This window comes from Taudactylus pleione, unplaced genomic scaffold (genome assembly GCF_031769625.1).
Source record: "Taudactylus pleione unplaced genomic scaffold, aTauple2 ptg000116l, whole genome shotgun sequence".
NCBI lineage: Eukaryota > Metazoa > Chordata > Amphibia > Anura > Myobatrachidae > Taudactylus > Taudactylus pleione.
Window position 1 is genome coordinate 15135135 of NW_028284518.1, and position 16740 is coordinate 15151874.

The 16740-nt window shown below is 47.3% G+C and overlaps 1 long non-coding RNA gene across 1 annotated transcript in view; it reads left to right on the forward strand.

The window, feature by feature from the left end:
• The first annotated feature begins 1577 nt into the window (after positions 1–1577).
• LOC148524780 (uncharacterized) overlaps positions 1578–16740 on the forward strand; it is a 60098-nt gene continuing 44935 nt past the window's right edge. Inside the window, exon 1 of the long non-coding RNA XR_015878352.1 lies at positions 1578–1664. This is a non-coding gene — a long non-coding RNA (uncharacterized LOC148524780). The remainder of the gene's footprint in view (positions 1665–16740) is intronic.

Genomic DNA, 16740 nt, shown 5'->3' on the forward strand with positions numbered 1-16740 from the left:
AATATCACGAGCCCTCACTGAAGAAAACCCACTGCTAACATAGGCAGAGCGTGTAGGGGTTAGCGCGAGCGCTAGGCAGAAAGGATGGGGCTCGTGCCCAGGGGAGAGGTCGCGTGCCTCTGAGCCCAGGAGGATATAAGGGCAGCCGGCAGTAGCTGCCGGCCAGTCTGCGGATCCCTCCCTCCAGTGCCTGCCCTCCTGTGACCCAGCCAGCTAGGGATGGGCAGATCGATTCACTGTACTGAGTTGAGCCTCATGGCTCAACTCAGTGAAGTGTCTCGAGGCACGGCTCTTTAGATAGAGCAAGTGCTGGAGCCAGCGACTCAGAGTGAGTCGCTGACAGCTCCGCCCCCCGCAGCCCAGCACTACTCTCACTGACTCTCTTGAGTCAGTGAACTCCCCTGAGCCCTGGCTGTAGCTGCGCGACTCAATGAGTCGCTGACAGCTCCGCCCCCCAGCCCAGCTCAAGCCTCTGCACTGACTCAGGAGACTCAGTGCACTGCCCTGAGCCCTGGCAATAGCTGCACGACTCAGAGGTCGGGATGTACTAAAGGGAAAATGCTGTAAAAACCCCGAAAACTGGGTTTTTGCCGCATTTTCTTATGTACTATGGCCCGGACGCACTTTTATCGGTACATAGGGTAACGCCAGAAAAACCTGGCGTTACCCTATAGAAGCCTATGGGCTTCTTACCACACCCTGCTCCGCCGGTTCGCCGCTGCCTCGCCACCCCATCGTCGCCCAGCGCTAGCCCCCACTCACCTGCTGTCCAGGGTCGCCAGCCTACGCTCCTCCTGGGTCCTCCATCTCTTCCTCCTCCTAAGCTTCTTCCGGGTGCAGGGAGGATGAGGAGGAGCCCGGGGCTTCCTGCACAGGTGACCAGCAGGAAGCCCAGAGGCTCAGAGGGGGCGGGGTTCCACGGAGACCCCATCACCCGGCGTCGGGTAAAGGGCAGCTCTTATCGCAAGAGCTGTCCTTTGCGATACTAATCGCATATGTTAGTACATGTGCGATTAGTAAGGTTGCGGTGACTGGCCGAATGGTCACCGCAACCTTAGTACATCCCGCCCAGAGTGAGTTGCTGATAGCTCTGCCCCCTACACTGCTGATCTGACACAGTGGAGAAGTATAATCCGGTTGGATCAGCAGTGTAGGGGGCGGAGCTGCCATTCACTAGCTACCACTGACAGAGAGGCTAGGGGAGGTGGGTGTCTCGACTCACCAAACAGAGTGACTCGAATCATTCACTCATCTGAATGATTCGAGTCAGTGTGTTGAGACACTCACTCACTAGCCATCTCTACAGGCAGCAGATGAGCTGCCGGGCGCAGGGAGGCAGAGCCGGAGAGGGAGCTGAACTGGGGCTGCGGTACCCACCATGCTAAAGAGTCCAGCATGGGGCAGTCAGAGGCAATTCAGGCAGCGGTGCTGTTTAGCTGTCATTTGGCCTCAGAGGTGCAGGATCGGGTTGCCGCAGCTGAAGAGGGGAAGACATCAGCTACATCCGTGGCTCCTGTAGGCAGAGAGCATGGGGGCTGTCCGATGAACATAGCCAATCAGCTGACTTCTGTAATACAGGCACCGAGAGCTGTCAGCAGAGCTGGAATCCCTAAATAAGGAAAGCTAGGGCTGCAGGTGGTGATAAGCTGGTAGCGGCAACAGCAGTGAGTAAAATACTTTCACAGCACAGGCATAGCAGAACTTCATAGTTTTATATTATAGAGCAGCAGCATCACAAATGCACATAGGCATAAAATAAGTAAGATTTATAATTCCCGGCACACAGACATCCTTTACTGCAGGAGAAGTTTGGGGGAGTAATAAAAGATTCCATAGTCCAAGGCAACAAGCAGAATAAACAGCTCTGCTTCAGAGGCAGTGATAATAAATCACTTACCTGTCACTGGGGAAGCTACTCTGTGATCGGAGCTGTTCGCAATCTCAGGGAAGATTTTGAGCTGCCTGAAATATTGCTAATTGGTAGAGACACTGCTTAACCACTCTTGACTGAAACAAAAGTTGCAATTAAACTACATATTTTCTACAACAGTAAAAGTTGCAACTAATAGTGGTGAGCTGCAGCTGCAGTTGATTTATTGGAAACTAGCAGAGATACACCACAGCCCACAGCGTCAAACTCTGGCTTTTGCATTGGCAGGATTGCTGTATAAATATAATTATTTTGGAGTACGTATAGTTTATGTTCATTGTGACTGTAATAGAATAACATAATTGGATATAGAGTGGCAAACCCATGAGGGTATATGTACTTCAGGAGCAGGGCACTAATAGTTAACTCCTATGACATTGCAGAAGGAACATCTATCAAGTGTCAGGGACATTATACCACATTGTATCCCAATAGGATACCTGCTAAATATTTTTTGTGCAAAGGAAGAGTTATTTATAGGATTACAAAGTACAATTGTAATTTAAAAAAAAACAGACTCCTTTCCTTACTGGAACATTCACTAGCCTACTGGAGCATGAACTGTGGACTTATTACAAGGCTAACTTGAGGACTCTGCAAATATATATCCGTATTGATCCAAATTTGTATGTGCAAGTTGTCAGTTGTAGTTATGTCTCATATGTATAAAGTGATGCATTTTAAAGGTTGTATTGTACTATACTTATTGTCTCTCAATCTATTTCTATCTGTATACACATAAACCCTTGTCAACCTGTATTTGAGTTTGTCACTTGCCCAGAGGAGCAGCGGAATACTCGGTGCTAAACGGATTACAGAAGAAGGTTTGTCTTTGTTACAAGTGTAGTTTTTGTATGATTATAAGTTTATACACTCATATTAGATACACCATTGAAAACAATATTATTGGGTTTACTAGGCTAGCTCAACACATTGTATATCTTTCTAAGTAAGCCTAGGTGGAGACATAAAATAACTAGTACAGTGGTTCCCAAACTTTTTTGAATCACGGCGCCCTAGAGTAACAGCATTGTTTTCATTGCACCCCTAAGCCAAATGTTTGTTATTGTGAAATTCAGAATTTTTTTTTTGTAAATTGTGCTTTCCTGTCACCTTTAGGTTCAGTTATGTGGTGGTGGACAGGTTTGCGCTTCTGTTTGTCCACATATTTAAAATACATTGCCCATAGATAATTTGATTTTGTGCTAGACCACCAACCTGAGGCACCCATGCAGGTGTCCCGAGGCACACCAGGGTGCCTAGGCACACAGTTTGGGAACCACTGAACTAGTAACTTAACAAGGGGTTTTCCCAAGTAGGCCCATCCTTACTAACCCGATACTTGGGTGGAGGCACTTATAATATTATATGTACAGTACCACTTAGTGGAAAGATATAGGTGGATACATTAGACCACCTAATGAAATTGGAATTGGTAACCTTGTATCCACTTAGAGAGTAAAGGGGGGTTACATCCTGTTGCTTAGAATGTCTGCTATGTTGATATTACACCATACTCGGTCAATTCTCTGCCTTCCATCATATGCCATCTCCTCACCACAGCCTTTTCCACCGTCACTTAACACTGCCTCCTCCCCCCAACAGGTTTCTAATGTCTCATGTTGTTGTCTACTCTAGACTGTGAGCTCTCAAGCTTCTATGTTAGATTGACCCTACGGGCCTTTGGGGTCTTATGGAACTGACAGTGAGTAAATGGTGGTTGACCAGCTGTATGAAAGTACTGCGTCTCCCGGTAGGGGCAGTTGGTATCGGAGGTGGAGGAGTGTGCTGTCAGCAGGCGAGTGTGTCTCTATCGTATTTAGGCTCCGTGTTGCCTTTTTTAAAGAGGTGTGTCATTTACTCACTGCTGCTGGTCAGCACCACCGATCATGGGTAAATCTAACAGAGAAGCTTTTCCCACTGCCCAGAGTACAGTGAGGATGCCGCCAAGTGAAGAACTACACTCAAAGCAAGGAAGCTCCGGGACCCAGCAGTGGCTACAGCCACACCACCGCTCACCTTCCATGGATTTTTTTCTTTCTCTTTTTTTGAAATCATTCATATCAGTGTGTGACGCCATCACTCTATTCTGAAGCGCTCAAGACACGCATACTGTACTTAAAGACCACAGGTCTGATGGGGAGACCATAAAAGAGAAACCTCCCTCCACAGCGCATACTTAGGTCATACTAAAGTGGGTTCTATATTTAAGATCTATAACAGCAAATGTGCTACCTACTAGAAGCTTACCCATAACTAACGAATATCCGTTTATCAGAGAGCATTGTGCCCATTTGTGAATATACAGTGTTTCCCACTTTTACCTGTTTCCTCAATTTAATTACACTGCAACCACACCTAGTAGTTAGCCACCACACCCCACACACTTGTCCAATACCTTTCTTATGCACCAACAACATTTACACGACACCCACGTTCACATCTAATACTTGAAACATACAATACCTGTACACCACAACATACAATCACACACCCCACTACACACCTTGACACCATTTTCCATTGCATCATTCGCATGGTACCCCACCTACCATACATACACTCCACACCTCACCAACCCCCCAACATATGCTAGCCCAATCCAACCCCCCCCAACCCCTTCCACCCGCTCCACTTACCCTCCATCACTCCCACCAGCACAGGTGAGTGCTTTGTACATTTTCTAATTCTATTCAGAGGATGATCGATGTGTCAACTGAATGCTTCAAGAAGCCTGTGTATCTATAGAGGTTTTGTGAGAGTTGCACTGGAAACAGTTTTGCTCTTTGGAACAGTTGGCAAATCTAGTGAGCATAGGGACAATTATTCCTTTCTGCATTTTAAGCTGTTCACTGTCCTCCCCTTGGGACTCTGGGCCCGATTCAGACCCGCTCGCTAGATGCGTTCGCACGCAACCAAAGTATGCAAATCCCGTGATCGCACGGCAAGGCTTTAGCACGCCCTGGTGTGCGATCGCAGTGTATATATAGATGCCCATCAGCCTGTCTTAAGATGCCCACTTTCCCTTAGTGTTACACATCATCTCTAGGAAGTGTATGCAACAATCGGTAACATCGAATCCATACGTAGCACTTGTGGCTGACCATACCCTACCACAAGCACTGCGAGTGCTTCAGTGTGTAATTCAGCCATGTTACGTGTATGATGACGCTGTGTCTTAATTATGCACGCCTCTGAAACGGCGTTAAGATGCTCAGACACGCCTGCGTTCGCGCCACCACTCCCCCGTTTCCATGGACCAACCCCTGTCACCACCCAAAAATGGCACCTCCTGTCACTCATTCTAGCGAGGCGTCTATGTGCAGGGTGCGAATGCTTCCCGATCGCATGGACTAGTTCGCACACGCACACTGCGTCTTATACGCCTACGCACATTGCAAACATCGGCAGGCTACGTGTGAATGCCGCCTAGCGAACGGGTCTGAATCGGGCCCTCTGCTTCATACAACAAAGGCCTCCTTGATTTCCAGAGCCATGCAAGATAGAACGTTTGGTTCCGAGGATTTCACTGTAGAGGGACAATCCATAATATCAGCATTTATTATCAGGTGCTGTGTTTGATTCCGATCAATGGGAGCTGATCTCAATTAGCACGTTCCACACCTTAAAGAGCTCACTCATCATGGGTTACCCCTGGTTCTACGCAGATAACTTTTGTATCCTTTTAGCGAAGGTCTAAAAGAATATAGGACAGGCATATGACAGACGGTAACACTAAATGCTCCAGCTCAAAAGTACAAAAGATTCAGTACATTCTTTAAATAAAAATAAAAAGGTATTACAACCCTCATTGTAGGGAACTGCGCAATCAGGGCCTGATTCAGAGCCGCTCGTAAGCGGCCGCTCGTTCGCTCCGAGCGATGTTTGCACAACTGCGCATGCGTATGGGTTGTAATGCGCATGCGCCAACCAGTCAGTGCGGTCGGAAATCGAACGCTCGCAAAATAGCGAGTGCCTGCCAATTTGAGTGACAGGATGAGGCGTTTGTGGGTGGTAACAGGGGAAGGTGCTTGAAAACGGGGAGTGGTGATCCGAACGCAGGCGTGCCAAACGGTCAAAACGGGCGTTTAATGGGTATGCATAATTAACAAAGCAGCGTCATCGACCACGTCACTTGGTTGTTTCTTAGCCTGAACTGTTCGCATGATTGTGGTAGGAAAATCCAACCACAAGCACTGCGAGCAGTTCAGACGCCTTTCGATGTACTCGATTAATCTAATAAATAGCAGAGATGACGTAGGATGCAAGCGCCCAGGGGGCGTCTTTACAAAATAGCGAGCGCATGTTTCGTTTGCTCGCTCAGACATAGAGGCGTCAACAGACCGCAAAGAGCGAGCGCTCAATTTAAATAGCCGGCCCCTTTTTCTGAACGAGATAGCGCAAATAGCGCCCGGCTCTGAATCAGGCCCTCAATCTGCTACCTGGCACCATGTCATCATTTGCAAACCATTACATTTAGTACACCTGCAGTTGAGGTTTCAGCCTTTAAACTCAAGATAGTAAATAATCCAGTTTGTTGCTGAAAACAATGATGTTTGGCAGCTTTAAGACTGTACACAAAACTGGACAAATACATGAGCAAATGTACTTGTTCATGTATATTTATGGTATTAAGATGGAGGCAGGTATAGTGATGAGCGAAAACCTAGTACACCAGCTGGATATAGATGTATAAAATATATAAACTTACAAATACAGAGGGAGCAAGCATTGAATTGAAACCAGTGACCGCACACTTTCATTGTTTAAAAGTGCCATGGGATGTAACAGGGGAGATGGCAGCGTAAAGTGAAATAGATGGAACTTCCAAAAGAAGACACAAGAAGAAAATTCAAATTCTGATCTATCAGGTAATGCTTTGGTTATGCTGAACCAACTATGACATCCCAAGAACAGCAGGAAAGTGTAGAGAGAGAGTCAGCCAATTTACTGTAACTGCCAAGAACATGAGATGTAATGGTCAGAGGTTAATAGTATCTGGTCCATGATCAAACGGCCTATGATGGGACTGGAACAGTCTTCTGGACAATATGAATTTCATGCCATTGAGGAAAAATATTAAATATAAAGTTAATGACATTTCAAACGTCTCAGCTTGTGGTCAGGTTAAAGTGATACTATATTAGGAGTCCATATTGGGCAGAACCAGTGAAGGCCCTGCCGGGGTTGGTCCAATATTAGTTGGAGCTTATCCAATTTAAAATTTCATAAAACTAAACTATGCCTAAATATGTTTTACGACTTTGTCTTAAAGATGGTTCTGGTATATTGGCTCCTGCAGAATCCTTTTTGGGACAGGGTATTTTGTCAGCTGTTAAGTATTTGTGTTGCAGATACTGAATTGTTGGGTATTAATGACATGATTGCACAGGAAAAGTCTTTGGAGAAATGGGGTACTGTGCCTTTAATTACAGGAATTGAGTCTATGGGGCAAATTGAAGTTGGGGGCAAGAAAACGAGAGAAGCAAAAATCTTGCACCTGCAAGGTTTTTCCTGCAGGTGCGGGATTTTTGCTATTCAATTAGGTGCATGTTTTTTTATATTTTTTCAATGTATGTTTATTGGTAGATTTTTTGTTGTTATTTATGCTTCCAAAAAAAACAGTTTATAAGAAAAACCACATACATTCGGTAACATAGTTTGAAATATAAATCACACATAACAAGTGCTAGATATAGAAATAAATCCACACCTTAACAGCAATAATCAAAAACAGAAAAGAAAACACAATTAAATAAAAATAATACAAAAAATAGATGCATAAATGAATACATAAATGAATATTGATCTAACAGAAAATAGGGGAAGAGGGAAAGTAAGAAAAAGGAGAGTGGGTGAGGGGGGCGGAGAGCTGGTGGCTCTTAATTAGAAATATATACATGTTCCTGAAGGAACAGCCCCTTGGTAGAAATAAATAAATAAATAAATTAGATTAGAGATGACAGGAAAATAATATCAGAGCTCAATCCGCAAATCTTAAATATGTACTAGAAGACTTAAATTCCAACAATTGATGCCAGGTAGAAATAAACTCCTGATATTTTTCTGGGCCCATTCGGAGATCTTCCATGGACATACAGTCAGGTCCATAAATATTGGGACATTGACAGAATTTTCATATTTTGTCCTCTATTCACCACCACAATGGCTTTGAAATGAAACAAACAAGATGTGATTTAACTGCAGACTTTCAGATTTAATTTGAGGGTAATTACATCCAAATCAGGTGAACGATGTAGGAATTACAACGGTTTCTATATGTGCCTCCCACTTTTTAAGGGGCCAAAAGTAATGGGACAAACTAAACAGTCCTAAATCTAACTTTCACTTTTGCCTGAAGTCTGGAACGCATAGACATCACTAGACGCTGGGTTTCATCCCTGGTGATGCTCTGCCAGGCCTCTACTGCAAATGTCTTCAGTTCCTGCTTGTTCTTGGGGCATTTTCCCTTCAGTTTTGTCTTCATCAAGTGAAATGCATGCTCAATCGGATTCAGGTCAGGGGATTGATTTGGCCATTGCATAACATTCCACTTTTTAGCCTTAAAAAACTCTTTGGTTGCTTTTGCAGTATGCTTCGGGTCATTGTCCATCTGCACTGTGAAGCGCTGTCCAACGAGTTCTGAAGCATATGACTGAATATGAGCATATAATATTGCCCGAAACACTTCAGAATTCATTCTGCTGCTTTTGTCAGCAGTCACATCATCAATAAATACAAGGGAACCAGTTCCATTGGCAGCCATACATGCCCACGCCATGACACTACCACCACCATGCTTCACTGATGAGGTGGTATGTTTTGGATCATGAGCAGTTCCTTTCCTTCTCTTCTCTTCCCATCACTCTGGTACAAGTTGATCTTTGTCTCATCTGTCACTAGGATGTTGTTCCAGAACTGTAATGGCTTTTTTAGATGTTGTTTGGCAAACTCTAATCTGGTCTTCCTGTTTTTGTGGCTCACCAATGGTTTGCATCTTGTGGTGAACCCTTTATATTCACTCTTGTGAAGTCTTCTCTTGATTGTTGACTTTGACACATATACATCTACCTCCTGGAGAGTGTTTTTGATTTGGCCAACTGTTGTGAAGGGGGTTTTCTTCACCAGGGAAATAATTCTTTTGTCATCCACCACAGTTGTTTTCCGTGGTCTTCTGGGTCTTTTGGTGTTGCTGAGCTCGCCGGTGCATTCTTTCTTTTTAAGAATGTTCCAAACAGTTGATTTGGCCACACCTAATGTTTTGCTATCTCTCTGATGGGTTTGTTTTGATTTTTCAGCCTAATGATGGCTTGCTTCACTGATAGTGACAGCTCTTTGGATCTCATATTGAAACCTCGGTCTGTTGTTTCCCCATACAAAGCCTCTGACGACATTATGTAGCTCTCGAAACCATGACTTGGGGATATGTATAGGCAAGGCTTGTTGAAAAAACAAAACTCTAGGGAGCACATTCATTTTTGTTACACTAATTCTACCAAGCCATGAGAGACGCTTGGTATGCCAATCCCTAAGATCTGAGCGGAGTGTAAGAAACAATCGTTTAAAATTGACATCAAATAGACAAGAAGAATCAGTATGTAGCGTAACTCCAAAGTACTTGAGACTAGTGGCATGCCATGAAAAGGGGAAAGCGTGTTTGAGCCCTGCAATAGAGTGTGAGGGTGCCGACACATTCACAGCCATAGATTTAGAAAAGTTTATTTTAAAATTGGAGAGGGAACCAAAGTGATGAAACTCGCCCATCAGGTTAGGGATCGAGATGACAGGGTTAGATAAAAACGCCAATAGGTCATCTGCAAACAGAGCTAATTTATAGTCCGTATCACCTACCTTCAATCCTGTGATGTTAGGATTAAGTGTAATGGTACACGCGGGAGCCTCTATACATAGTATAAAAATGACAGGAGAAAGGGGGCATCCCTGTCTGGTGCCATTACTGATCTGAACTGGGTCTGAAAGGGTACCATTAATCTTAATCCGAGCAGAAGGGAAACAATATATTGCTAATATTCATTGGAGACTCTCAGGGCCCAGACCCAAGTGTTGCAAAACCCCTTCCATAAATGTCCAGCTAATTCTGTCGAATGCCTTCTCGGCATCTGTTGAAAGCATCACCACAGGAATAGGACCACCTGAAGCCAGATGGATAAGATCTATAGCTTTAGTGGTGTTGTCCCGTGCTTCCCTCCCAGGTACAAAACCTACTTGGTCCGAGTGTATTAAGTTAGGGAGCAACGTCTTGATTCTATTAGCAATAAGTTTTGCAAACAATTTCACGTCAGTATTGAGGAGGGAGATAGAAAAATTATAGAAAAGCCATCCGACCTGGACTTTTTCCGGAAGGCGTGTCTTTAAGGGCTGTCTCGAGCTCCAAAAGGGAGAATGGAGAGTCTAACCAGGCACTATCTTCTTCTGATAATCTAGGAAGATCAGATTCTCGAAGGTATTGGGCCACAAAGTTCTGAGAGGAGGCTAAAGATTCTGGGGACAATGGGTCCCGTAGGTTATATAATTTGGTGTAATAAGCGTGGAATGTGTCGGCAATATCCCTACACCGGGAGTTTTTTATTCTCACACCTCCAGAGCAAGTGTGATTTTTTTCTAAAATCCTTAATTTTATGAAAAATCAGTGGGACTTGCTCTGGGACCCTGGCGGCACCCCCCCTTAGGACTAATTAAGCAATTGGAAGCTTCCAAATTACTTAATTAGTCCTTAATTCTTACCTTCTGCAGCGCTGTCTTCTGCATCCAGCATTGGAAGCCGGGTCTTCTGCAGCAAGGTGAGTATATCTCAGTGAGTGTGTGCAGTCTTCTCCCCAGGCTGTTTTCTGCGGGCACATCACCCGGCAGAAACAGCCTACCGCCCGGCACTTTCCCCTGCCGTCCCCCGCTGTGGAATGCTGGCCTCTGAAGTGACTGGAGGCTAAAGAAGCCTCCGATCGCTTCAGAGGAAAGCATTCCCAGTGATGCACTGCCCGGGTGATGTCATGATGACACCCGCGACGTGAGGAACCTACCCGCACGCCAGCTGGATCTAGTTAGATCCAGTCAGCGCAAGGCAACGGGAGTGGGAGCGCGAGGGGCAAGTGGCCAGCAAGTAAAGGTAAGTTCTGGGCTGGGACCAGGGCCAGGACCAGTCTGGGGGCACTGCCTAAGGGGCCCTATTTAAGCCTGGGGGGACTGCATAAGGGGCCAGCCTGGGAGCACTGCATAAGGGACACTATTTAAACCTGGGGGCACTGCATAAGGGACACTATTTAAACCTGGGGGCACTGCATAAGGGACACTATTTAAACCTGGGGGCACTGCATAAGGAGCCAGCCTGGGAGCACTGCATAAGGGAAACTATTTAAACCTGGGGGCACTGCATAAGGAGCCAGCCTGGGAGCACTGCATAAGGGACACTATTTAAACCTGGGGGCACTGCATAAGGGGCCAGCCTGGGGGCACTGCATAAGGGACACTATTTAAACTTGGGGGAACTGCATAAGGGACCAGTCTGGGGGCACTACTTCAGCCTGGGGGCACTGCATAAGGGCAAAGCTAAACTACAGGGGGCAATGCATGAAGGGGAAAACTACAGGGGGCACTGTATAAAGGGCACAAATACAAGGGGCACTGCATAATGGGCACTTTTGACTGAGAGCCAGTGGGGGAGCAGCCTGAGACCTGTTGGGCTGGATTGGTAAGGGAGATACCCCTTTTCCCAGCACGTGCATAATTGCGAAGGCCCCCACCCGGCTACTTTTTGATGCCACCCGGCTGAAAAAAAATTCTGGGGAGAACACTGGTGTGTGTGTGTGACCCCCCCCGGTGTGTGTGCCCCCCCGGAATGGGCAATGGGAGAACTACATCTCCCAGCTGCCCTTGCCCCTCCCACCAGCCCCTGGAGCCTTCCAACAGTCCCCGGGACTCCCAGCAGCCCCCTCTGAAGTGAGAAGATAGAGGGGAGGCCACCGGGAGCCGCGGAGACCTCCGGGCAGGTAAGTGCAGATTTTTTATTTGTTGCTCTTACGCGGCGCAGGGTTTTCAGAGATGAAAATCCTGCAACCACTTTTTTAAAATTGGATACCGCGGGTATCGGGAGCGCGCATACCCGCGGTAATCCAAAATTGGGCGCTAGGTTTTTTCCTCGCTAAACCTCACGCCCAATTGAATATGTCCCTTATGTGCTCAAACAATAGCAGTACTAGGGAATAGCTGGGGATCCAGTGCCACAATTGTAGTTGTCCAAAAGACATTGAGCCAAGAGCCAGAGTGGTAGTTGTCCAAAAGCCAGGTATCAACAAAGAGAGAGATGTCTGAAAGTCAGTGTTCAACACATATTAAAAACACCAGAGAGATCAAAGGATCTACATTGGTGGTAAAGAGGCAAGTTCAATAAACTGATGACTTGCTCGTCCTCAGCCTGCTATTTTATAATATATAAGTTGGTTGCGCAATAATTATGTGTGAGCACTGAAAGATTTGCATGTAATATGCAGAAATATGTGAAAAAGTTTAATTCCAATGCAGAATGCATCAGTTGTCTGGATTCATCAGGTTCCATGAGATCCTGGGTGTAATCTCAGACTGTGATCTCTGGGCCTGATTCAGCAAGTATCGCAATTGCAAAGCTGCACGCAGGCATCCTTGCTATGACACCCTCTGCCAGGGCCGGACTGTCCACCGGGCACTTCTGGCAAATGCCAGAAGGGCCAATGGCCTCAGGACCGTACGAGGAGGGCGGAAGTGCCCCCGCTCTCCACCCCATGCCGCCTGATACATGATATGGACTCAGATGACTCGTGGCATGCCCCCTTTGCGAGCACCCGCACCTAAGGCGCACGCATAGGGCGGACTGCCAGGGCTGATCTACAGCCCCAGTCTATCCCTGCTCCCTGCTGCATTTGCTATCCCAGCACTGCTACAGAGGTGGCAGGCTGGGATCGTGGTCGATGGTGGATGACGCCGGGCCTCCGGCCAGCTGAGTGTCTCAGCTTACTCAGACTGGCCGGCTTGCGAGCCCAGGACACTGCGTTGATCAACGCAGATCCTTGGCTGGCCACTCACGGAAAATAGGCTGGACACGCCCCATTTCTGGGAACACCGGCCTCCCCCGCACCACCGCTTAAATGCCTCTGCCTGTCAATCAGGCAGAAGCATTCAAGGGTCTGCATGCAACTACGCAGGACCCATTCTGCACACTCGCGATAATCGTGAATCTGTGATCAGCAATGCATTTTAGGGCATCACAGACTCATGATCAAAACGCAGAGAAATCAGTGCTAATTAGGTGCACTGCTTTTTAAATGAAAGACGTGTATACAAGTACAGATGTACCCAGTTACATAGTGGCTGATCGCTCCACAAATGTGCGCATGCATCGCGCCATGCGATTCACCATAACTGCATATGCCACGCTACACTATGGCACGCACTGTGATCGCACCACGCATTCCTATGGAGGCACGTATTTGCATCGCGCCATGCGATTCACCATAACTGCATATGCCACGCTACACTATGGCACGCACTGTGATCGCACCACGCATTCCTATGGAGGCACGTATTTGCTCGCATACGTGTGTCTCACACTATGAGAGGCGCGATTCGCTGCGCCATTGGCAACAATATAGCTGTAAATAAAATAATTTGAAAGAGTTCTGTCATGTCAATTAAGACCAACGTGCATGTAAAAACAAAACTGCTGGTGCTATTTAACAAATACTATGTAAATCAGTAGTTTTCGTGTACAGTATAACTAATCTGGGTAAGCTCAGGCATGTGAGCTTTCATTTTCACACAATCAGCAGGGAACGTTAGGGACAGTACTAGCACAGAACCTGTGAGCTACATCAGCTAAAACAAATCATTATCAGTCTGAAAATAAAGCAAAAATATACCTTGAATACCCTTTCCTTTATCTACAGTAAATAATGTTGCACAAAAGGACTAATATTTTCTTTAATATTGCAGTTACAGTACACTTACAAATACAAGCAGCGTTATACAAACTTCCTTTTTACTTTCTTTATATGCAGACCATAGGGACAATGGGGTTCTCTGCCCATGTTACCAAACACCATAAATTATGCAGCTGCACTTTTTATATATATATATATATATATAATAAGAATAATTTTTTGTTAACTTTGTATGTTATTTACTTTGAGGAAATGGTGATTTAGGGATGGTACACTCATCATTTACACATACGTTAGCAGTGCTGGATATCCCACTAGGCACGTGAGGCCTGCTGCATCAGAGCTTTCCAGTGGCCCAATTCAGCTGCTACTATTTGGACACAGAACAAAGACTACATCCCCCATGATTTTATCAGGGGGATTCTGAGGAGTGGGAGATTCTCAGGAGAGTTTGCAATCCAGGAGCCTAGAAGAAGAGATTCTCACTGTAGAATGAAAAAATTCCAAAAAAAAAACAGGTGGCTGGAGGGGGAGAAGTCAGAATAGTAGGAGGGGAGTGGAACCCTTAAATATTGTCCCTTTGGCCTGTCACCTAAATCCACTCCTGTACATTAGTGTATCTCAGCATCAGGCCACATACATATTGCCTGATTCGACTATGTACAGTACGCAGCAGCTGTGCAATAATATGCTAATACGAATAAACAAACACCTACTGCCGGCTTCTGTAATCCGGGCCCTGCAAACGAGGTCACAGAAGGAAATGTGCACATGCTCAGTACAGATTCTGCGCATGCACAGATCTTCAAGCATCAAGTTTGCGTACAACTCTGAATCAGGCCCATAATACTGTCCTATTACGTCTCGGCACTGGGTGTGCCACTCAGTATGAGTGTCTCCTTTTTATAGTCTGCGAGTACTTTTATAGTCCTGCTTCATACTGTATGATACATAGTGCAGGGCTACATTAATTACTAGTGTTTAGCATACTGCAACCACTGATTGACTGGCTTGTGGTATTAGTTGTGTTTATTTTTTAACTATTACAACTATTATAGAGCTGTCTCCAATAAATCAGCACACATAGGGCCTGATTCAGCAAGGCTTGCAACTGCAAAGCTGCACGCAGGCCAGTGGCGTAACTAGGGCATGGCGAGCGTGGTGCGTGCCCTGGGCGCCGTGGGACCGGCGGCGCGGGGGGGGCGCCACCGGCCACGGTCCGGCCCGCCCTAGTTAGCCACCAGTATAGCGCCGACTGCAATGAGTGCGGTCAGTGCTACACATTTACACAGGACCGGCGCTAGGCGTCCAGCGCCGGTCCTGTGCTGCACACCTGAGCCCGTTCCCTCCCCCTGAGTGCTTGCCCAATTGCTCCAGGAGGCGGGCTCAGGCTGTGCATAACACACGCATCACCGCCAGCACTGGCGGCGATGCGTGTGTTAAATAACAGCCAATGAGAGTCAGATAGACTCTCAATGACTGCTGCAGCACCCACTGCGTCTGTCCCATTATGCTGAGTGCGCCAGCCCGGGAAGACTGGCGGGCGGTGGCGGCGGGAGTGGCGGCGCGGACTGGAGGAGCAGCAGCAGCAGCGTGGATTCAGGTAAGTATGTTTTTATATATATTTTTTTAAAAACCTGTCAGCACTACTGGGGGCACAACGGGGGAGGGGGGTGGCTACCACTGGGGGGACCTCTACTGGGGTGGGGGCACAATGGGGGGGTGGCTACTACTGGGGGCACCATTATTAGGAGGACCTCTACTGGGGGGGGCTATTACTGGGGGCACCATTATTGGGAGGAGCTCTACTGGGGTGGCTATTACTTAGGGCACCATTATTAGGAGGACCTCTACTGGGGGGGGGGCTATTACTGGGGGCACCATTATTAGGAGGACCTCTACTGGGGGGGACTATTACTGGGCGCACCATTATTGGGAGGACCTCTACTGGGGGGGGCTATTACAGGGGTCACTTAATTGGGAGGGGGAACCTCAACTGGGGACCACTACTTGGGGGGGAACTACTACTGGGGGCATTATAAAAGGGGCCTACTACTAGGGGCACTGCACTGGGGGGACCACAACTGGGGGCAATAACAGGAAGGACCACTACAGGGACCACTGGATAGGGGGGGTCACTACTGGGAGCCTGCATCAGGGGGACCACTACTGGGGGCACTGCATGGGAGGGGGGGGACTACTGCTGGGGGCACTATATAAGGGGCTTACTGCTAGGGGCAATGCGGCGACCACTACAGGGGGCACTAGATAGGGGGGATCACTACTGGGTGCCTGCATAAGGGGAACCACTACTGGGAAACCTGCATGGGGGGGACTACTGCTGGGGGCACTATATAAAGGGCACTGCATAAGGGGATACCACTACTGGGTGCACTGCATTGTGGGGACTGCTACTGGGGGCACTGCATAAGGGGGAACACTACATAGGGCACTGCATTTGGGGGGACCACTACTGGGGGCACTGAGTAAGGGGAACTAATTGGGGGCTGTATAAGGGGGACCACTACTGGGGATACTGTATAAGGGTACGACCGGCGGTGTCGGTCGTAGCGGGTCTCACGCATGCGCACGACGGCGCCGTCGTGCGCATGCTCTGTTGGTGCCATCAACCCGGTCCGAGCGCATCGGCGCTAACGACCGGGTCTGAATGACCCCCATTGTGCTGATAATGCTTATGGTAGCTGCAATACAAATCTCTCATCCATGATCCTCCTGCCTATCCCAGCATTTCCCAGAGGCTGGGCCCCAGCCAGCTGCAGGGTAGCAGAAGTGGGGGTTGTGGTGTCACTGGTGAGTTGCAGGGTACAGGAGTGAGAAGCAGGAGGCTGTGGTGAGATGCCGGTGAGTGTGGTGACATGGCAT